The sequence below is a fragment of the Syngnathus leptorhynchus genome, chromosome 13 (assembly GCF_054491065.1).
Source record: "Syngnathus leptorhynchus isolate UIUO chromosome 13, UIUO_Slep, whole genome shotgun sequence".
NCBI lineage: Eukaryota > Metazoa > Chordata > Actinopteri > Syngnathiformes > Syngnathidae > Syngnathus > Syngnathus leptorhynchus.
In genome coordinates, this window is record NC_141207.1 from 3212817 (window position 1) to 3237067 (window position 24251).

General features: G+C 38.9%; 1 protein-coding gene across 10 annotated transcripts in view; it reads left to right on the top strand.

Moving 5' to 3' along the window:
- The window catches only part of mfsd8l1 (major facilitator superfamily domain containing 8-like 1), a 304788-nt gene that overhangs the window by 256360 nt on the left and 24177 nt on the right, over positions 1-24251 (top strand). For 6 of the 10 annotated variants that reach the window (XR_015067938.1, XR_015067935.1, XR_015067940.1 and 3 more), the window contains one exon: positions 16848-20712. The gene's annotated coding sequence lies outside the window, so the exon portion shown is untranslated. Of the gene's footprint in view, positions 1-16847; positions 20713-21787; positions 23340-24251 lie in introns of those variants that run through there. The other 4 variants (XR_015067941.1, XR_015067944.1, XR_015067942.1 and 1 more) reach the window with 3 other exon arrangements.

Consider the following 24251-nt stretch of genomic DNA (forward strand, 5'->3'; position numbering starts at 1 on the left):
CAATTTAATTGCATACCTTGTACCTCAACAAGAGAAGATACGTTTGTGAAATGTGTCAAATATGGCCATAAGGAATTAATATCGATGGGATGTTAGTTTATTATAAAGTGCCATTTGAAACTCCTTCACAGCTGGAAACTGCAGCCGGTGGACATAAAGACATAAATTTAAACATCTAATAAATGATGACACATTTATATGTTTGCTGCTGTAATTTTGTTCTTATGGGTGATGGAACACGTTGTATCAATCAAACAGTTTTATGCTTTGAGCTTGGTTATTTGTCATTGAAGGCAACTGTGTCTTTTCATCAAGTACCACAGCATCAGCCGCAGCATCCAATGGGGTGTGGCCCATTCTGTTACACACTCTGTTGCTGATTACTGATAACGAATGAATGATACATGTAATTATAACAGGACCGCAAATAGAGGAAGCCTCATTCATTATCATGCTGAAATGTAATCTTGTAATTACTTTTTGGTGCTTTATTGGTAGTGTTTAATTTGCTGCATAAAGTGACTTTAGCAGATGGTTATTTGCAGAGAGCAGAATCTTGGTGGTTTATTTGTAGAAATCAAACCATATGACAGATACACCTGTAAAAAGATGTTAGATGAATGTTCCCACATTCAAAATGCAGCACTCTCTCTTTTCTCATTTGCTTTTTCTGGATTCCCTTATCTGCTTTGATTATTTCCACTTTTCAATTTCCCTCCCTCCTTTTTAAGTTGCACTTCTGCTCCCATCGTTGTGCTCATCCTCTTCCGTTCACAGACGCTGGTCTCACGCTGTCATGGCTTACCACAAATGAGCATTCTGAATGTGCACACAGCCGACCGATATGCAACCCGAACGGGAACTCCTTCACACTTCACCACAACACTGGTCTAATTAGTCTGTTCAACTAAGTTTCAGTTTGAGAAACTTCCCATTTTGATTTACCATTCCACTGTCTAACTCTGCATATGGGTGACCATAGTAATTGTATTCAGTTCACTATATTAAAAAAAAATTAAAATAAAATCTTTGTGAGTAGTCTCAAAATGGTCTGCCCTCATGGTGGTTTTCCAACTTTCCAAACATGTGCCTCGATTATTTTGCAAGATACTCATAGTGCTTCACTTCTGAATAGCCAATTTGGCTCAAAACATTCTGGAATTTAACAACAACGACTGGAAAAATGTTAGAATAGGCAATAAAATAGCCATTAAAAAACCTCAGCAAGTCTTTACAACGCTGCCAAATAAACTGCAGGTTCTTGGCCTACAATATTTGTGTGTCGTTGCATCATAACTGAATTCTGTCAAACTTCAAAGCAAAGTTATTTTCCCTCTTTTCATGCAGACAAAACTCACCTCACGGGATTGCTTATTGGAGCCTAATTGCATGCACCCTGTTGCTTTATGCCATATTTTTACACTAATTGTTTACAAGACTTATAGTTGTTTTTTGAAAAAAAAATCTGTACATTATTTGTTTTATTTTGCATTAACATCAATGCATGGGTTCACTAAAACCAATGTTTTTGTTGGTCATTAGGTAAGTAAAAGCAAAAGGGAAATAAATAGCATGTCATAGGCAGTCTGCAATAAAGTCATTTGAACTGTATTTTAAAGGGTATCTGACCCAAGACGTCTGAGGTAACTGAGGTCAGATTGGTACAATATTGAGCTGCTTTTTAGCGGTTATAATGATCATCCAATTTCCCTTTCCACTTACAGTAGCTGGTAAAATAAATAAAAGGAAACATGAGTTGTGTCTGAAAAGTCTGGAGACTGGCATCCCAGAGCAGAGCATTTTAAATCCAAACTATGAGCTTTGACCTCATGTGGGCCAGACAATTAACCAGCGCATATACAAAGCGATATTGCGGTATATACTCGACTGACAAAAAGTCCCCCGCATTTCCTTAGAGACAAAATGCTTTCTTTCCCACTTTTGCTACACCAAGGAGATAAACTGGTCTCACTCTGTTTAATTTCACCACTGTCTTGCAGAGACAATACAATCTGTTGAATGTATATGCTTTTAAAATAACATTCTATTGCTTTGGCAGACCTCAGGCGCACAAAGGGAAGAAGGGAAAATATAGGACTTTTGTCATCGTGCAACAATGGTTTGCAAACAATGACTGGATGATAGAAAGAGTTCCATTCAAGCTAATATGAGTTTTTAAATTATCTATGTATGCAGTCAAGCCACCAGCTTGCGGTGCATTGAAATCTTTTTTTTGTCTTTTATGTTAGATGTCTTCATGGGGATATTAACTGATTTGTTCTTTATAATGAGCTTTTACATCATCACTACGAACAACCACAACTAGAAGGAATGTAGAAAATTAAATGTCTCATTTTTAACTAGAGGTTTGATACAGAAGAAATAATAAGACTTTTAAACCCAAGCAAGTTTGGCGTTTACTGTAGTTTTGTTAGTTTTGTATCTGTAAAACAAATTCTACTTATGAGTCATAGACGCGAGAGATATTTGAAGTGTTTAATGGAATGATACTGGTCCAGCCTGAATGAAAAACAAGTGCAAAACATGAAAAAGGTAGACATTCGGTTTACAGAATACCATTTCTGGATTTTGATTGAACTCCTGCCATTGCAGCATTTGGTCAGAATTATGCAAGGTCATATCATTCAAGGACGCTTTTCATTCATGTGTTGGATTCAGTAGGACCAATGGAATTGTGAAACTTAATACTCCAAAGCGTTAGAAGAGAAGACCTTTTGACATGCTTGAAATTTAGCAGAAATATGTGTGAGAATAAAAAGGTTGGAGAGTTATGGTTCCCTCACCGACGCAGCTCAACAAAGCCTGTTTTTATTTTGAGCAGCCACGCCCTCCATTAAGAGGTTATGAGCACATGGAATTAAAGAGCTATATGAGATAGGCCAGGTGACCACAATTATATGCATACGTGTCTTTTGACCTTATGAGGTGTTCTGCAAGTCACCTGCTGGGTGTGTGTATTTGTGTGTCTTCTCAAGCAAATTAGTTATAGATATCATTAAACTGTGAAAGTCTAGAGGTAGAGCTTTATGGTGCAATAGGCCTTCAGCTGTCAGCACTGTTGCCTGACCACAGACACAGCTGCTTAAATGTTGGGCAACACAAAACAGATGATAGTCTGTTACCAAATATTTGTGTGTCTGTATGTGTGTGCGTCAAAGATTGTTGCGTTTATAGGGTACTCACGAATACGCGTGTGTGTATGAGGAGTCATATCGTTTTGTGTGGTAGTGTTTGCAGCCTTGGTGGTAAGGTTGACGAGGGTTAAACCCAACTTGTTTGAAACAGGATTAACCCTTCGTCTCGTGTGGACTGTTTGTGTGAGGGTGGCTCACATTTTCACCATCTCCTCACGTTCACGCCGCAGCACTGCTAAAGGCCACCAGCATGCAGTTGAAACCTGAGAAGGATTTTTGTTGTGCCACTATATGTGCCTTCTTTTATTTGGTAAATATTTTAATGAGATATCAGAGGATGCTTTCTGTGGATTGTAAATGTCCTTTCTACATAAAAAGCATAAATTCAATCTCAGATTTTAAATACTGAGAGATCATGAGTCAAATTATTCTGATTTACTGTGAGACTTTTTAAAATGTGTTTGTTAATTTGTGATCAGAGCAGCACGGTGATGTAAGGATTAGCCCACCTGTGCTGAGTTTGCATGTTCTCCCCATGCCTGCTCTTGGGCTTCCTCCCACATTCCAAAAATGCATGTTAGTTTCATTGAAAAATCTAAATTGTCCATTGGCATGAATTGTGATTGGCTGAAATGTGTTAGTCGGATTATGCAATAACTATACACAAATAACATATATTCATATTTATAAATAACATTTAAAAACCTCTCTTGCACCTTGCAGTTTTTGTTTCATGCCAGTGTGTTTATAAGCATATTTGAATCATACTTGCTGTCTGTTTCATTGGATTTTTCTCTTGTCTGCTGTCTTTTTTGTTCCCTCCACACTTTTGTTTGATGTGGGAGGGGAAAGGTTGTTGAGTAGAGTTATGCAGAATGAGCACAAAACACATCAATGAGGACAATAATGAAAGAAAGGAAGAAAGAAAAGGAAATTGCTGATGTGTGAGAATATATGTACCTGCTCATACTGTGACTGTCTGGAGTGGAATAAGAACAGAGAGACCTTCTGAAAGGCCTGTCAGCTGGTTGGAAAGGCTCTCCTCCTGTTTCTTTGTTCTTATTGGTTTAGAGTATTTAGGGCAGTAGCTTCTTACTTGCAGTCATCTTTCTGTGTATCATACCAGGCAGGTTGACACACTACAATCTACAGTGAAAATGTTATAAAACAGTTTATCTCGCAGCTTGTCTCTTCATACTGTACAAAATAGAAGTGACGTTAAAGACAAGTTGCCACCGTTACTTTTCTTCCAGAAATGCTCCTCGTGAGACTATGGCTGCACTGCATGTATCACTTAGTCTTAGAAATGTAGCACAAACATCCTCAAAAGTTTCCCCATCTCTTAGAGTCTTTTCCCAGGACACAAATAAGTTTTGGGAGTTGCACCCTTGACTGAAGACAAGTACACGCAGCTGGAAAGTGAAAGATGCTCAATGGGTGGAGGTAAAAGGAGACTGGAAATGTCACTGGTAATCTCCAGAGAGTACAGAATTCTTCGGCTGTGTAACAGCAGAGACAAGCAGACAGTGTATCACAATGAAGTCGAAAAAGTTGGAAATATATCTGGTAACATGATGCTATAAGTGATAGAAAATAATGAAAATAATAAGAAAAAATATGAAGTACAGGATGGAAGTGTTTAAAATCTTACTGAATTAAATATTGTTGAAGTCTAGTTGTCATTCAAACCAACCAGCCTGCAAACCTGCCAAGTAACCGTCATGTACCTTCCCTGAGCGTTCATTATTCACCCATTGTTGACTTTAATCAGTGTCATAAGGTACTAAAGGCCGGAACAATGGGTTGGACTGGAATTAAAAAGCCAAGCAATAATAAAACACAGCCCAGCAGCCACAGAGCATATTGCTTAGTATTCCTGTTTTTTATTGAGTGCAAGGGAAGAAATTGTTCAGTGTGGTCAGCCACAGATGCAAGCAGAATGGCAGCATGAGCTCCATGACAACTGTCAAAACGCAACATGAAAGATCAGGCAGCATGTCCATATGGAGACTTGTGGACTCAGAAGATTTGCAATATTGTTTCCCCTCCGCTTGCCGATAAAAGATAGGCAGGAGTTCAGGCCTGAGTCAACCCCACATCTTCAGATAGTCATACTTAGTGGACCATAGCCTTCAGCACCCCAGAGAAGCCACCTGACAGCTCCTCGCATGACTTTGATGATGTCAAGATGAAGCAACGGGCAGGCGCCACTGTCTGCTTTGAGGTGGGTTGCTGCGCCCCACTCATAAAACTACAGCTAGGTATGTTTGTCCATGCAGCACTAAAAATAGAAGTGATGCCAAATAGTTGCGGACATGTAACCAAGTCATTGTTCTGGATCATGAGATGATGCATTAATTGTGGCATGACAACCTGGGACTATAAATGAAAATTCATGAGGTCACAGCATATTGTCAGTAATATGTTTGCTTTGCTGTGTTTGATATTGAGATAAAACAATGTGACTCAGCTTTGTGGTGAATTCAATAAAACACAGACACCAGCACTTTGAAGTGGGAGCGCTTCCTGTGTTATCATTCCTGCATGCGAACGAGTATCCTGTGTGATCCAGCAGATCGTCCACGAGTAACAACACACATTAGGATAAAAAGGCACATTTACTACCAACATGTGTCTTCCGTATCTCCCTAGCAAAAACACTCAAGTATCTCTAAAATCCCACTGGATCCTTGCGAAGTGAGTGCAAATGCTTATAAAAGTCTATTTTCCACTGTTATAGTTGTGGATTTGATTTCCGATAAACCTGGTTGTCCATAACAGCAATACTCGTTTTATTTTCAGCCAAATGTACAATCGGTCTGTTGACTATTAGCCAAGTATATATGTACCTATTTTTCACTATGACAACATAATGTGTGTGTAAAACAGCAAGTGGCTTGATTGACGACCATTAGTATACTATATAATAAAAGTAAATGAAATTGTACGAAACCATTCACCGATTCATCCATCCATTTTCGGAACCGCTTCTCAAAATTAATTATATATAACTAACTTCTTATCCCATTTCATAAAAACATACATAAGGGGATTTGTGTTCAGCAATACCTAAAATGGTTGAAATTTACAATTGCAGGAATAGTCCTATCATAGATTATACTTAGTACATGCATATTCTAATGAAAAGCCATACAAGAACAGCACCAGTTCGCCTTATTGTTGAGTTTTGAAATGGTTAGACATAAATTTAAACTTATATTTGATTATCTTATTGGTGATACAGTTTACATTATAGCCCCCAAAACTCAACATTGTTAAATGAATGTTTCTTCTTCATTGTCAGTAAAAAAAAAAAAGTTACAATTCACGGAAAAATAAATGGTGAAATCAGACTGAGAAAAACAAAATAAATCTAAAATGGTGCAGTAAATGTCATGAATGCAATGAAAATACTAAGCAATTGTATGATGTCTGACAGGGGATTAGAGTGCATGAGAATGCTGTTCACAGTCGTGAAGCTCACACTCACTCACCAACTGCGAGTGGCATGATGACTACAACAATTGCGAGCCAGTCACGCTTGTTGAGGGACTTGACATAGCTTAAAAAAAAATCCAACAGCTTCTTGATTGAGCTACCAGTCATGAAGTCAGTGTGACATATGTTGTGCAGTTAGTGTGGGAAGGTGCCTCGGTGGCTACAGCCTAGCTCTTCGTGTGTGTGTGTGCGTGCGTGCACGTGTCTGCATGCATCCGTGCATGTGTCCGGCTAAAATGTGGCTATGGCCCACACACGCTGCTCACTCTGTAAATATCTGTCAGGATCAAACTCCTGGCTATTTGCAGGCACACTTGATTAGCGAAGGCCAGCTCTGAAAAGCCATTATAGCAAAAACTCCAGGATCGATGAATAACTTTCTTTTATGTCTTTTGGTGAGAAAGGAAATAACAAAAATGCTACTCTCCTTGAAACATATCTTGGCAATGTGGCACATGCCCTGGTTTCGTTCTGTAATGCTTCATTTGAAAAGCAATTAGGTTTTCCCTTGGATTCAATTACCAAAGTCAAACGCTAGTGCTATCTCACCTCTGCAATAATGACACAATAATTATTGTCACCAGCAGCCCCACCCTCACCAACTCCTCTTTCAGCCAGTGTTTTTTGCCCTCTGCTTGTGAACTGAATTATGCTCAGAGTTACCCTCAAGATAAAGAGAAGACAACACATCCTTGCCTTTGACCATATCAGCAAGAATCTAGATTTGAAGTGTCACTTTGAAAATTTGCTCCACACTTGACTGCCACTGGCACAATTGGACATGGATGTATGCCTGTGTGGGCTGTAAAAATTAGCGTACATGTGTGACAAAAAAAGGATTGTGGTTTTGCCTGTGTGTGTGTGCGTGTGTGAATGTAACAGTGTGCCAAAATCTGGAACGTATCACAACTCACCACTACTCTTGACGATGTGTGTGCCCAACACCAGCATGAGCTCTGAAATGGTCTCAGACGGCCGAGACTTTACTGTAATGAAACGTCAAAATCAAACATCATGTACTATAATCCCTTAAGGAGAAAATCCACCATAAGTGTATGTGTCTTGATCACTTCACCACACTGGCTCTTTCATAAAACCAACTTTTAATAACAGGGCTATAGGGTTGGTATTTGGTGAATGCTGAGATAAAAGCATTCATACTAATGCCATTGTATGTTAAGTATATGAAGCCAATCAAAGATGTTTGGCACGTGTGAGCTATAACATTTTGTGAGCCCACCCAGAACACGTATTGGTTTCAGAATATTTAACATTAAAGGCAAGATTAAAGATAACAAGAGGGTTGCAGCACCACTAGGTCAGTCAGCGCTAAGACTGCATCATTCCGATTCTGCTTGCTGCCATGTGGCGGCATGGTATCCGGGGACTTCTATAGTATGATGCAGTATTACACATCATAGTACTTTGTTTATGTATTTCATGTAGCTTGTGATAGCCACATTTGTAGTTGTTATCATTTTCGTTTAACATTTTATCAAGTTTTAAAACAGTCACATTGCTAAAAAAAAATAACTGAAATGGTTCATTTGAATAGGTTATTATTATTGCATTTGCATTGCTCAGTTCCTAGATGGATAAGAAAGGTTTGCAATATTTTGTATTATTATTATTATTATTATTATTATTATTATTATTATTATTATACAGCATGATAGTTCTCGACTCTCTTACTCTGGCACTTCAGTATTGGAGTATCCAATAGCATGAAAAGTATCAAATATGAAATGAAACAGTAAATGCTATTGCATTAGGAATTCCAGTCAAGAGTGCTTGAGCCAATCACTGGAAGACAAACCATCTTTTTTCAACACGTACGCAATGAGAATTTATTTGTGGACCACCAGCTAAGCTCTGTAAAGTGCATCTCACACCATCGTTAAGTGCCACCATTGTGGTGTGCTGTGATTAGATTTAATTGACCCTTGCTTGGAAATTTAACACGCACACACACATTTCACACTAGCCACTCACATGGCTTTCATAAGGAAGTCTAGTACGTAGGTGTCTTGTGGCTTGTTGACCTGAAAACAGTATTCACTTCCTGGATAGGTTGAGGCAGTCTTGACCAGCGTAAATCACTCTTCCATTTGTTTCGATTACACACTCCGCCTCTGTCACTAGCTTAGACACACATACACACACACACACGCAGTTTCAAAGCTAATTGCATCTGACATCAATACGCAGTTACCGCATTGATGTGTGGTTTGGGCAGCTCACTTATACACAAGCATCTCTCATCCAGAGATGAGGAGGTGTAGCTGGTGAGATCGGGGAAAGGAAATAGCCTAAATGTATATGAATGCATGCAAGGTACTCAAAACATTACGCCGCATCTGCTTTGGCACAAGTGTTATTCTATCTGTAATCCACAAGTAATAAACCAACACCATAAAGTGAAACCACTGGGTTATGAATATGCAAAAGCTCATTCAGCAACGTCTGTTTAACATTAAGACACCTTGAGTTTATTTCCAATTTCAACTTTAACCTCAGTAAATTGGACACATTTAGCAATTGAAGACAGTGATTGGATTTTATATTCCCGGTGAATGAAAATTGCAAATGCTGAATAATGCATAGATTGATGTACTGCTGTTATTGCCAACACACAGGAAATAAATCTTTTTTTTTTTCTCCTAGTAAGATGGACATCTTCCTTTATCTGCTCAACCTTGAAGTAATAGCATAGCTCAGGTTTAAGCAGCACAAACTTTGCATGTCCCATCAGCAAGGGTGATGATTAAGTTAAGTAAACAGTTTGGAGAGGGTCCACGATTCCGCTTTGCTGCGCCGCGAGTGTTCCCTCTCAAAGATCTGCTGAAATATATGCTGTATGTATTCCCAACGGAAAGGTAAAAAATCAACAAGAAAATCATCAGCGTTGAGCTTTAAAAAAACAAGCATCCATCTTTATTAGAGACCATGGTTTATGTTAGAGGACCTCAATCCTCCCTTGGCTGTAAACCGTTCTCGACAATAAACAGCTGGTTCATGGGAGCAAAAGGAAAAGTCTGAAATTAATCATAAAAATGCCCATATCGTTTTCATGCATGGGTGGCTGTCACTCAAATTAGCCCATTAAATCTTCAACTAAGCAATTGTGGTTATTGTCAAGAATTATTCATTAAAGCGTACTTCTTGTTTCTTTTAAATGAGTGTCGAAACCATACTGGCAGAATTAAGCAAGATTTTGTTTTACTAATGACGATGAAAATCCTGGTGTATATTTCGGCACATCTCTACAGTTTTATCTCCTAATAAACCACACCACTTTCATAAGCCCTCTTTAAAGTGTTTGATCCTTTGATAAAGCGAGCAAAAAATATCCTAAAGCTTGTCGTCATTAAATCTGTGTTGGTTTATTTGTGCAAGATACCGGAGCTTGGGAGGCGAGTTGAGGAGAACCGGGGTGGTCCGCAGTCTATTTGCTCACTAGCGGCTGATCTTTGGATTTTAGTTTCCGCATGGTGACAGAAAGGTTGGCGGTTAAAGGAAATGAACAAGACGTGGAGTCTACGATCATGTGGAAGATTTCTTGATTGCATTGAGGTTGCGAGTAGGAAAAGCTTGTGTATGACATTACAACGGGAAAATATTTCTCAGCTCGTCAAGAAATGGGTTGAATATTCACCAAGATGAAGGTGAGGAAAGCAGCGGGGAATGAAGTAGGGCAAAGTCCCTAAGGCTTCCTGCGAGGAATATTTAGAAGCAGCTGTTTTGGGCTTGACTAAATGGAGACCTTGTGCTGTGTATCGGACCCTTAACCCCCCTTTCTCCTCCCTAGTCTTGACCAATACGCCCCAAATTCTGCTTCCTGTAAAATTCCCCTCCCTTGTAAAACAGGATGGTGGCAGTAGGTTGAACCAAAGCCATCGTAAGCCACTCTGTGACCTTCATCTCGGACCAAAATACTGCCTGACGTGGTCCTTGACAGCATAGGAACAACCATGCTGGGCTCAGCCTCCAAATTGGTCTTCATTTAAAAGCTCCTAGGTGCTTTGCTAACCATACATTCCACCCAATTATTTTTCTGTCCCCAAAGCCCCGAGTGGAAACATTTTAGTGCACCTTTTAGAAGGTTAACAGGGGTTCAGATTCCCAGTACTAATGTCCTTCAAAGCCAAACCAGCCTATTACAAGAGAGAAGAATTTGCGAACCTTTTAGGGAGGGTCTCATCTTGGTGACACTTTGTTTCTCACATTGCCTCAACTGATTTGTGTGCTCACAGTATTTGACAGCCCCCTCTGGAAGCTATTACTCTGGACGAGTCACCCTCTGTACTGTTAGTGGTCAGTCAAAAACAAATAATGTGCTCACCCTCTCATATTTGCAGTAGGGAAAAAAGCCCCGCAGGATCACAAGGCTTGGAAACGTTTACGAACACTCGGAACCGCAGGAAAGACCCGAAGGAAAACCTTGCCGCTCTTTCTAACAATGCCCCACGGCTTCATCTCATCTCCTTAATAGCGATGAATTTGGGACCAGAGAGCTTGAGGAAGGTCAAAGGTGAGTGGGAGAAAAGCACAGATGACTCTTAGATGGATTAGCACCAAGTGACCCAGATGCTCTCAAACAATCACGACACATAACACTGCTTGGAAACGGCGGTTTCTTTCATTTCCTGTGGCACCCTCAAAGTAGTCGTTGAAATAAGCCAAACCTATATTTTTCCAAGTAACAGTGTACCGTCTGTTAAGTTAGATAACAAAGTTGTTTTGCAATATTGTTTTAGAGTAGCTTTATCTCTGCAAATTGTACCATACAAGTTATGTGGATCGTTCCAGGTTCTTCAGATAACATCACCGCAGTGGTGTGAGCTCTACATTTTTGACAAATGTGAATCTACACACCAAGGTGGGAAAGCTGCTGTTAATCTTGAGGAGGTGAAAGTGGAGCCGGGTGGCTTAACACACTTAAACTTTACAATCCATCATCTCAATGTATAGCCCAAGTCTTCCAGGAAAGGAACACGATAAGGAGGAGGCTGCTTATCAAAAAACAAACACCATACTCATTTGTATCGTTCAAAAAAGTTGAGCTTGAAGGCCAAACCTTTTGTTGCAGGGTGGGATCGCTTTCATAGTGGATAAAACCACTGTGGTCTGTTGTCATGGATATTAATAATGATAAGTTATTACACTGGGGTGTTGTGGCCACTTTCCAAAACCGACAGTTACTCTACAAGACCAAACATGGCGTGTTCATACTGTACTTACTTATTCTATCTCATGTTACCAATATAACACCTAATACAACAGCTACTACAAAACTAAATGGGATTTTCAATTTGTCACACATCAATTAAACGGGCTTGATAAATACGACAAGAGGTGAACAGGAACATTTTGACCTCAGCTACCTTGAGCATCCCGGCAAAAGCGATTCTTTCTTGGCAAGAACAGCGTTGTTTTTGTACCTCTTGCTTCAGAAACCTCTACAAATGTGTTGCACCAATACAAAATTATTAGGTCCAATCAGGCATAGCTGTGTTATATGTTGCATAAGAATGTTTGAGTTGTTGAGTTGTTTGCTGTACAAACATCTTAAATCCAATTGACAAACTGATAAATGCACAGAATGTCACAATTAATCTCACAATGACAAAAACACACCACAATTGGTTGAGTTTACATTGATGACTATGGTGTTAACGTAATCTCATTTGTTATTAATCAAATATAGGTCAGATTCATATTTCATCTAACAAAGCAGCTTTTATTTTTTTTAGATGTAAGAAGTAAGTGCTGATCAAAGTTTACCTTTTTCGTCGGGATACACGAGTATCTCGATTGTAAAGAAAAAAACAAAAAAACGCATCTCCAATGTTAAGAAAATACTGGCCCGTGTTTGAAAAGTTAATTCAAACCATTCAACGCAAATGGATTGCAGCAGTATGTTTTGTCCACACAGTGCTCTAGTTACTGCATAGCCTCAATGCATGAAGTCTTGTCATGGACCCAAAATCATTTATTGTATCATGTAACGTGCATCCAACAGATTTTCACTGGTTGACATGCAGGATTTGTGAACGATTCAAATGTTAATCAAAATAAAGGATAAAATAATATTGTATATAATAAAAATATATTATATAATATACCTACATATTGATAGCAATATATCAACATAATCTCTGGCTGATAAACACAATGTCCCAATGTTGTAATGTCTAGATTATCTTCCATTATTTCAAACAGGTAAGCAACCAACCCAGGTAACCTCAGCATTGAAATAGGAGTTGACACCCTGACCTCCATCACAGTCCTCCAGCTCCCCCTTTCTCCTGCCAAGCTCACTCACTCACTTACACGTCACGTTTTCAACTCCTCTGTTCCTCTGTCCCACAGCTGTTGCACGTACATACATACATACATACATACATACATACATACATATATAGATATAGATATAGATATAGATATTACACATTACCTTTCTATCAGATAAAATGCAGTCAAACATATTTCAACAGCTATTCTTCTCATTTTTTTTTCAATGACAGATCGTTCTTGACATAGGGCTGGGCTCTGACAAAATACATACTATTTAAACATGGTTATTGTAGAATTGCTAAAATAACAGTCTCATGGTGCCTTAAGACTTTTGCATAGTACTCCAATTTATGAGGAAATTACTCTTGGTATTTTTTTTACCTCGTTTGTTTATTCATTTTGAGGATGTCTGTTACACCAGTTATGCATTTCTTTTATTATTGGAAGTTGCCTTCTCCCTTGGTTCATCATGGCGTGTATGTATGCACGGTGGAATCGATAAGAAATGGGTATTTGATTGGAATTGAAAAGTTTGGAACGATTGTAATTGTGTATTTTAATTCAATACCCCATACTTAATATCAAGTTACTCTTGAAAGATGATATCATTTTGTAAACCAATTAAACTGTGCAAGGATTCATAGGCAGAAAAAAAAATCCTATTCTGCAGAGACAGACTATAGAATCATAGATTAAATTTGACCGGAGGTGAAACTTTTGGAGCTTCAGCAGATAAATGAGGAGCAGCAAATGGAACTGGCAGCAAAAGAATAGTTTTTTGATTTGCCAATTACACTTCAAGACCTTTTCTGCCATTCTGCCTCTGTTTGAAAGTGTGAGAAACAAATCCTTCCGTTTAGGTCATTCCACCTCTCCCCCACAAAGTTTACAACAGATCCACCTTTCCGCCCAGTCTCAAACACATAAACACACACACACAGACACACACATAGACACAACCACACATTCACGTACACACACACACCACAAACTACTGCAAGATGTTCTCTACCTTGGGATGGCACTCCAAAACCACAATGACTAAGCTTCCTTTACACATGGCATTAATTACTATTGGTACTTATGATAATAATATACTTTGGGTAGGTGGCATGATTTAACCGAACCTTGTTGCTCAAATACTGTGAAAGTCATGCCAGGAAAGAATAGCTCATAATAATAATCTGTGTGTGATGCAGCTCAGACCCCTAACGTCAAATTCTGCACACCTTAACATAACCATAACATAAACATTTCACTTAACTTTGACACATTCTTTTCCTCGGTGAAAGGCCCATTTAGTGGCCGAGATTGACGGGAGACCTTCGGGCAATCTGAACAGGATGTGGTTTGCTGTAGTTCAGGTAAGCCATTTATTCCCATTAAAGCCCAATGGTGCCTTCTTCTTTCATATTTTTTTTCTTTCACGCGCCATAGCTGCCAGATGTACATCTGTAGAAATCACTACACTACAACGTTGACAATTAACTCAGAGGCACCACCCTAACTCTGAAAAAACAGCTGCTAATTTCAGGTGCATTCCTAACATCTCTAAAACAGCTGCTTTTTTCAAAACTTGACTTTTTTTTTGCAAGGTTTATTTTGCTGTGTCAGTCATGCAGAGTTTATATAGTGAAACTATACCAGATTTTGCATCAACCTAGACACAGTATCAACACAACAGGCAGCAGCAAGACGGTATTGAAATGTAAATAATGTCACTGTGTCTGATGCCAAATGTGTATTTTCCAGTTTCTACTCTTTTTTTTAAATACTAAAACCTTTTTACCTGGCTACAGTAACAAAGAAAAAGTATGTAAATTTTGGATAACGACTCAAGAATATTGCTAAAATGAATTTTTTTTTGCAAAGATCAGACAATACAAGAAATGTGTGGTTGGTTATTATTGCCAGAAATATTGCTCAAATAGTGAATGTAAACATTGATGATCTACCCATTTTACAGCATTTAGTGTGGCTTGCTTTCATCTTGTTGGACTGCCTTACAGTGTCGCACAGGATTTAACAACATTTTTTTTCCCATTAAGACTTCTCCCCATACGCATGGGTCTATTTCTAAGAAAAAATCTAGTGCTGGCCCTTTGCCCCATCCAAAAGTTTTGTGGGAAACGGGACAATGTAATTGGGGTATTTTATGATTGGTTTGTTTATTTCTCTTGCATGGAAAAGGAAGACAAAGTGACTTAAGCCTCTCTCTTAGGTTTTAATTAATTTGTGTTTATCTGGGTGATTGCTGTGCTGAGTCATGACTGCAATCCTGAATATTGAATGTGTTTATATCAAGCTGTTGGCAGGGCCTGTTTCCCACTTTTTCCCCAGCTACAAAATTGTTTGAACATACACATGACGTTTTTCCTTTCTAAATTATGTGTACTGCTAGATGGAGTTTACAAAAATGTTGTAACATTGGCCACTGACAAGAATATAGAGGATCCTTGGGGTATCACATCCCATTTACAAGTAAAAGAGAATAATCAGCAAAAGATGTGTGATAAACCAGCAGAACTTGAAGGCTGGCTTATATTACCACAATGGTGAAAATAGTTTCTGTATGGCTTAGATGAAAAGCAATTGGGTAATTGTGTGGCTGTATGATTGCAGACTCTTAGAGTTTTGGCATGAGTGGCTGGCCATCGTTGCGATGAGACATTGTGAGATAGCTGATCAAACCAACAAGTGGAGGATGAACGGGATTGATTACACTACAACATGAGATACAACTAACCACTAATCTGATGGTCTGCCTGCAGTCATGCATCTTCATCTATCATTCACGCTCCTTCCCGTCACCACCTTGACTCAGGGGCAGTTGAGGAGCCAGACAGGATCAACTTTTTTATTTATTTTTTACTTGGCCACCTCATGATGGACTGTTTAGGCATCCATCAATCTGTCTAGCTTTGGTCACTGGCCTTTTCAAAGAAAGTTGGTGTTCTCCAAATGTGATCCATTTGCTATTAATGACTTGGATGAAAGAAATGGGGGAAAATGGTGAAGTAATTTGCCTGAATCTGCACTACCTTGATGTCACTGTGTTATCTGATCATTCTATGTGAAGTTGGGACGATATGTAAAATGCAATAAAAACAGAATATTGTGTGAGGATGCGTGTGCGTGTGTGCGTGCACGCGCGTGTGTGTGTGTTTGGGGAGAACATTCTATTATTTTGAATTTGATGGCTGCAATACGTTCTAAAAAGCTAGGACGTAGCTAACAAATAACCCAAAAAGTTTAGCAATGCTCAAAAAAACAATACCTGTTTGGAACATTCCACAGATGAACAGGTTAATTGGAAACAGGCGAGTGTCATGTCTGGCTATAAAAGGAGGATCTCCTCAATTCTCAATAATTATTCAGGAAAGATGGTGCAGCAATCACTTGTATGGCTTGTTTTCACACAAGAAACCTTCCCAGATGCATCATGCAAGCCACCTATTTTCATTCAAGCTTTTAATAATTCATAAGGGTATCCCTTTTGTGACAAGCCACCAATAAATGCCACAAAATGTCGAATACAATCTGACCTTAAACTCAGATTTAAGTCTTAAGTATAAGTGTTTGATTCATGCTGACAAAGGGTCTGTTAAGAGAAAACAAAAACGAGTGGTGGCGTTTGTTTTTCATCACAACAATATGGACAATACTTCTCACATCTGCATTAAGTAGAAATCTGTTTAGCAGCACCACAAGTGTTGTTAAAAAATGCATGATGGAAAGTATGAATTACTGTATCCTCTAAATAGAAATGAAAACCAGAGTTTTGTGATGTTGCGTTATACAGATTTTATTTCCTTCCCAGATGGATACTTTTGTTACCGCCAATGTAAATATATTCTTGAAAACCTTTTTTTTTCTTTTTTTTGGTGATGGTGTTAGGGAGGAGGCCATCTTTCCCAAGCTACAATGAGACATCATCTCCTTGAGAGACAGCGGTACATTAAACTAAAGGTAATTACACTGGGAGCCGAGAGGTCAGAGAGTAAAGCGAATGAGGCTGCTGGATCAGCTTATCACAAGGCCAGAAACCGAGGAACAGCTGAGGAAACGAGGAGAAACTCTCTCAGATGACAAAAGAGTAAAAAAGAAAGTGGAAGGTCAGTGGAGTTTTGTTTCACTTATCTCTTTATCAGAGCCCCCCATTCCAAAAAAAAATAAAAATCAGGCCAATTTACAGGAGAGGGTGTGAGACAACTGGAACAACTGAAGATAAAGAGATAAAAGTCATTAACGTCAATCAACCAGGGGCACTTTTTTGTTTGAGGTGTATTTTATGGAGACAGATCTTGTTGTTAAAAATGATTAATGATTGACAAAAGTGTGTATTGTATCACAAAATCACAAGAGCCTCCATAGTCCCACACAGATTAGGTACAGGGTGGGAAAATCTGATTTCAGCAGTTTTACAATAGTCTGCAGTTTCTTCAATAATAAATTAGTTCATAGCAAGAACAAATGCTTTGTAAAAGCAATACTGTAAAATAAATATTTGATCAACATCAATGTTCGACTCACGCACAAAGACCGCATTTGCTGAAAATAGCATAAAAAGGAGATTTGTGTAACCCAAGGAGCAAAAGACCTCACCACAATATGCTTTGATCTGTTCTTCTGGTCCATATGTGGTCAGTTCTCTTGACACTAACCCATCAGCAAAATTGGCTTCATCATTGACAGACAAAAAAAGGTGTGGGGGTTTAACAAGATTGGTCAAAAGAATGTCCTGGCTAATAACCCAGCATCTGGTTATCTTGCAGATTTATACATGCAGACAGAAGTCCAAATGCCCTGAAGGGATTATTGCTTTAAATGGCGCAGTACAATGAAAATGCATTCCACAAAATCCCACATAACTGCTGTAACAGATCAATCCACCATTTCTTGTTGTTTCACAGCAAAACGTTTGAGTGTTTAGGGCAACATGCTTCTTTTGTGAAAGTTGATTTTAAGCATGCACGTCTTATAAAAAAAAAAAAAAAAAACTCTGGATTTGGACTCTGAAGATATGATCGTCTGCATCTGCAACTACGTTATTCTCAGTGTGTCTTCTTCACCCCTTTGCTTTATCTGAGTTAATTTTGTCACAAGAGCAACTGGGAGCCCAAACAAGCTGTGCACGTCTTGCCAGCACACAAATCATGATCTCTGTTGGCAAAAACACATTCACATATACAATGCTCAGATAGGCAGCAGCTTGGATTCATTACCGGTAATGCGTGTAATGCCCAAGAAAATGGTCATTTGGATTTAACCAAAACACTCTCCAGCGTTGTTTTTATTCACCAGATTAATTGGGGTAATTGACTGGCACATGAAACACGAGGTAAAATGCAGGCGCCATGACAATGCCAAGCTGCCAGCCACGAGTAATTAGATGGCCACATCGCAGTCGCCATGACAGGACCCAGAGAGTACTCTGGGTAATTTAACACACATGTCTGATGAAGTCAGTCATAGCCGTATGAAATTGGGTCTTTATCTGTAATCTGGAAGACTGGCACGTTAGACATAAAACGTAGAATTTTACAGACTAACCTACTTACCTGCGTGTGATATGGAAATTGAGGATGAAAATAACATGGAGAAACCTTCCTTGAATGAATACACATATTTTACATCAGACTATTTCAAATACATAAATAATGTTTCTAAAAGATGCCTGTTTTTAAATGTATAATGGTTATATTGCTTATATGTCTTGTTTCTTTAAACTTCAATAATCCAGTACACCAAACAAGAGTCAATAAGAAAAGCAAAATAAGATGTTTGAATGTGACAGAGATGTGTGTCGTTATTCATGGGCACAAACCACATATGCCTGTTTCTTACAAATGTGGTGCCATTTAAAACAAGCTTTTCCACCAATGTAAGATTTATTACCAAGAAGCATTGTTCCAACAAAAACAAAAAATAGCCTACCAAAGACAAATGGCCTTTTTGGCTTCCTTTTTATGAATAAACTTTTTTTTTTTAGGGTCACCTGAACTCTCACATTCCTTGCGAGGAACCCACTATACCACTTTACCAATGGGGCACTTTTGTATCAAAATATAAGCAGATCCAGCTCTAGACCAACATTGATATTGATCTGTTTTTATTGAAAGTATATTGGTCAACCTCTTGGTCAAGCATTTGTTTCCATTAAATTAATCTGCACACTTGAACTAAACAATTTACCGCTATCATTCCCCTGCCTGATAACATAATGTAAAGGATTATGGCCTCTGTGTTGTTAAGAACATCACAGAGAGAGTACAATTAAGAGAAACTAGTGGTTCCCTCCATATGTTCGCCCTAACCATCTGGTATTGAAGGTTGTTTTGAATGCTTTAGAAACGAGCTCTAAGATTATGCTTCAGACAATTAAACACATGACAATCTCCCAATGATTTAACTCAGTCACTCTCTATGCCCATCTCTGGGCTACCGGGCTAGTCAGTTAAGGAGACACATTACTTAACTAGGTAATTGGCCTAATACCTCTAGGCTACAGTGAAAAATGCCAGAATAAGGCGAGCTTTTGTGTTTGTGACCCAAAGACTAGGGCACTGCTCGATTTCATGGATTGTGGGTTCTTGAGCTTTTTCCATGAATGAAATTTAAATGTCAGGCACAGCTGAGTTTATACTGCAGTGAATGTCAAGGGTGGCGCCTGCCAGTGGGAACCACTGGACCATTTTCAGCTGGCCAATTTCCATGATTGTTGCAACCCTGAGAGCACTAAAAATGTGCCGCCGTCGAAACAAAAAAGCTCGCCTCGCTGTGGGGGATCTTGATTTCTGGTATGTGACCTTGTGGCTGACATGGAACCACAAAATAGTGATCCTTTTCTATCCCTCTACAATTTCCCATCTGACTCCATTTGTTTTCATTTGTAGAAACAAAAATGTTCCCCTTTTCTAGATGTGAAAAAATAGCATCCCAGGAGGCTTTGCGGGAAGTATCAATCACTGGAATGGTTCTATTGTGATCTACGGATCTCGTATCAGACACGCTCTCTAAAAGGAAAACATCAGACACCAGAGTAATGGCAATTGGAATAACTAAGTGTTGCTATGTCAGACAAAAAAAAATGTATGAGCATACAAATTAGTTCAGCCACAGTAAATTTGCCATGGCGAGTACACGGTTGTAGACTGGAGGGCGTGGGTAACGTAAAGGCTGTGTCGCAGGTTTGGTATTTAGGAATGAAATAAAATACTTTTTATCGAGGGAAACACAGTGGAATAACAAGATCAGATTCAGTGTCAATGTCGGAATTGCTGGTTTGCATCAAGACATTTTATTGTCATAGTACAGACCTGTCTATAAATAATGAACATGAATGATAAGTAATCCATAAGCTTTTTAAATGATTGCCATAGTATAGATGATGTCATGCAATTTTTGATTGCTGTGTACTAAATATTTGGATGAAGAGAACATTTGATAGACATTTTATAGATGATGTCATGCAATTTTTGAATGCTGTGTACTAAATATTTGGATGAATTTGATGTTATGATACCAGACTGCTTAAGTGCCCGGTGAGAGTAATGCTTCGTTGGTCTAATTAAATTATTTTACCTGATTTTGTTAAATCTGCTAACACTGTCTTACTACTTACATTAAAGTGATATCATTAAAGGAACTCAGTCTTATCTCATGGCTTGCAATAAAAAAAATACAGAAAAACATCTAATCGTCAAGGGATGCCATAAACTATCTATTCGCTGGGGATTAATTCAATAGAAGCCTACTTTACTCTGTTTGAACCATTACAGAGCTAGATTTATTCAATGCGACTTGCTAGACATAGCACACTAGCTAATATTATGTATTGCTCCAACAGAGTGAAACAAAATACGGCGTCTGTCTGGCAGACGCCGTATTAACAATGCTGTAGCCAAGACATAAAATGTACTTGGACATTTACCCGTTTGCAGCCTCTTGCTTGGTCAGTTTTTGTCCTCAACGTCTAAATTTCCTCCGTCAACAACACCTTGTGCCATCAGGGCTTTCTTGTCGCACTTAGCTGGATGAAGACCAAAGGTGTGGAAAATAATACTGTAAAGTGCATCTTGTCTGACTCCATCACAAGATGAATAATGCAAGGGTTGAGGGTGCAAAGTTGGTCAGAAAGAGCAGCAAAAGGATGTGGATTAAAATCGCATCAAGAATATTCCTAAAAACACTTTACACTTTTATTAGAATAAATTTGCTGTCACAATACGGTTGACTAAGTGAGAAGAACCTGAGGAAAGTGTAATTTTACGATTTAAAGAAACTTGGATTAGGGCATTGGATAAGTTTGAACACGACACATTCGTTGGGATACTTGAGTGAAGAACTGGTCTTAGTAAATACACCACAAATGCTGCTATGAGGTTACCCAGACGTGTCTTGGGAAAAAAAAGCATGTTTGAGGGTACAGCCGATCCTTTTATCCCGTGTCACCCTCCAGCACCATCAGTCCTCCTTTCAGCACTTCAGTATCGCCAACTTCCCTATTCTGTCACACCTTGTGTAGGACTTGGGGAAGGTGAACAACAGTGACAGAATTTTCCATTGATGACCTTTGATGCTTTGTTTCTTTTTTTTATGGCATGCCTAGTTCATGAATATCATAGACTACAAGAGGCTAGTGTTGTGTGGAGTGTTTTCATACACTAGAAAATCGTCTGCATCAAACTCATCTGCCTGGATGATTTGTTAATAATATTGAATGAGTTCTAATTTTAGTAGCCAATATTAGAGACACTCAGCATTCACTTGTTTTTATTTAGCTCATGTCTGTGTCTTTGCCATTATCTGTGGCTGTCTCTTTCACTTGCCGCCAGAGTGACAGCAGCTAAGGTGACGCCTGCAGTAGCCGAGATACAGCGCAGCTAATGGATTTGTCCCAGCCACGTGAGGGACAACAGAGGCCCAGCCTCGAAGGAGATGAAACACAAAGGCACATAGTTTAAACGTTTCTCTTTCATCTTCATTTGGACTCAGCAGCAAGTGAGCGTCTCACATCTCACCTCGTCTACACCACTGCCTCAATCCATCATCCATGGCAGACTAAATCCCCATCTCATCTCCATAAATGAGCAGAGTTGGTAACAAGGAGGGCTTGCTTTATATTTTGGGATAGAATCGTTTTTTGTTTTGTCACTGAGGAAAAAGATTTGACTTTTCATACACAACCGTATTATATCGAACTGACTATCTGGATCTTCTAAATTCTGTAGAAGGATGCTAGACGCACCATCATTGCCGCACCATTAAACCCCATGAAAAGAAAAATGTCAGGAATCAAAACTGAACAAGGGGAACCATTTCTGGATCATCTCAAAAGTTTACCTGTATTTCGCACACACTAAGCAATTATTTTTGGTGAAACATATTCCACTGTGATTTTCTCATTTCTGAGTACTCAACAATTATAAAAAAATAAAATAAACACCAGTGTTTGCTAAGTTTGTTTTTAACAAATGAGGGCAACTACTAAAAGGGCCCCTCTGTCAAGTTCTGTTCACATTTTAATTGAATAAGGACTTTTGATGTGGTACTCTGAAGGAGACTATACCCAAAGGTACAGTATGTAAATGTGTGAATGAGGGTCAAATTCCAGAGAAAGATGTTAAATTACATCGAATAGACTTCTGTCAGCACAGAATGTTATCACTGATCCCTGCACTGAAGTTCCAGTGTGTGTTGTAAATTTGCCAGAACTGCAACGGTAATGACTAATGAACCCAACTGTGCCAAGGGACACAACATGTTGTAATTTGGTCTCGCTTCAAAACAACAACACTTGTTCTACGGTACTTAGTCTCAACGCTTACAAGATCATGGCTCAGATTGTCACACTGAAATCCCTCTGAAAGTAATTGTATTCCATCCCTGTGGTTTTCAACCATAAATGACCTTTTAGTTTGAAACCAAGCTCGCTGCGGGTGGTTAACTGTGTTGGAAGTCATCTCGATAGACAGCATAAAACGAGGATCAGGGTGCAATTATGACTTAATGGATAATTAATTGCATAACTACACGTGTATTCCAGAGCAGACATTATTGATTTACTATTGCTTTCAAATCCATCCATAATTAATGTCTAAGATGAAGTTTCTTCCTCGCCTGTAGTGCATCAGGATGCTCGGACAGCTGTTAGTAAAGACTGTAGCAAGAGGAAATGAAAAGGAACGCAAAGTAGCCAATCATCCGGCATTCCTGCCAAAGGTGTACCGAGGGGGCACGAGGTCAAAGGTGAGGGGTGTCTGGATGGCAAGCACAGCTGTGTGCAATGAGGGGTGCACTAAGCCACCCCAGCATGACCCCCTAACTCGCCGCTAACACCGGGAGTTACCCATAACACATCTGGGCCTGATTCCCATGAGCAGGCAGGTATCATAGCAAAACACAAGGACTCCTTCTTTCTTGTTTGTTTGTCATATATTAACCTTGTGCTGGCCTTCTCTTTAGAACTGTGATTGACAACTTCGAATGCCAGATTCACTCTGCGATCGAGCGGTGGATGAATTCAAAATGAATAGAAACAAAGATGAGCCCCTCATATAGTTTGCATACTAGTATTGTAATGCAATTTAATGATCATTTATTTTTATTTTATTTATTATTTATTAATTTATCATTCCTGCAATGATGCTGACTATTTTGGCTTTATTTCACTTTTATGTACTGTATCTAGTATGACCACGTAGAGCTGCCTCGAACTCTTTTTCTGCCATTGCAGATTGCAATATTTGTATAATACTGATATGATTTAGGATTGTTATAATATCGTTCTTATTGAGTTGCTACGCTCTACTTTACTGCAGTAAAACGGTGTCTCCATTGGGGATCTAAAGGCTATTCATTTCTATTATTTTGGCTAGGACATGCATTGACCTTTCTCAAGAGGTCACTGATAATTTGGCCCTTGGTAACCCTGGCAAAATTGAATCTGCGCCTCTGATAAACTCATGCTTTTGTTATAATTGGAAGCTAATACTCTTTTTTTCTGATAAACTGATAAAAATAAAATCCGTTTGGCACCACAGGATTTGACACACAAGACTGAAGCTGTCTGACGGCACATCAAACAATGAATTGTGAGGCTCACATTTTCAAGGATCGATGCCCTCTGGTCTGGTGACCTTTAACTCGAGGTCGCCTCCCAATTTTGTGCGTTATATGAGGACACAGAGCGCTTGTTTGTTTTCCTGAATGTTTAAACGAGAGTCTGTACACGGAACAGACAAGGATTAATCTAGCGCCTACCATCAGCATCTCTTTCCTAATGAAATGCACATTCCT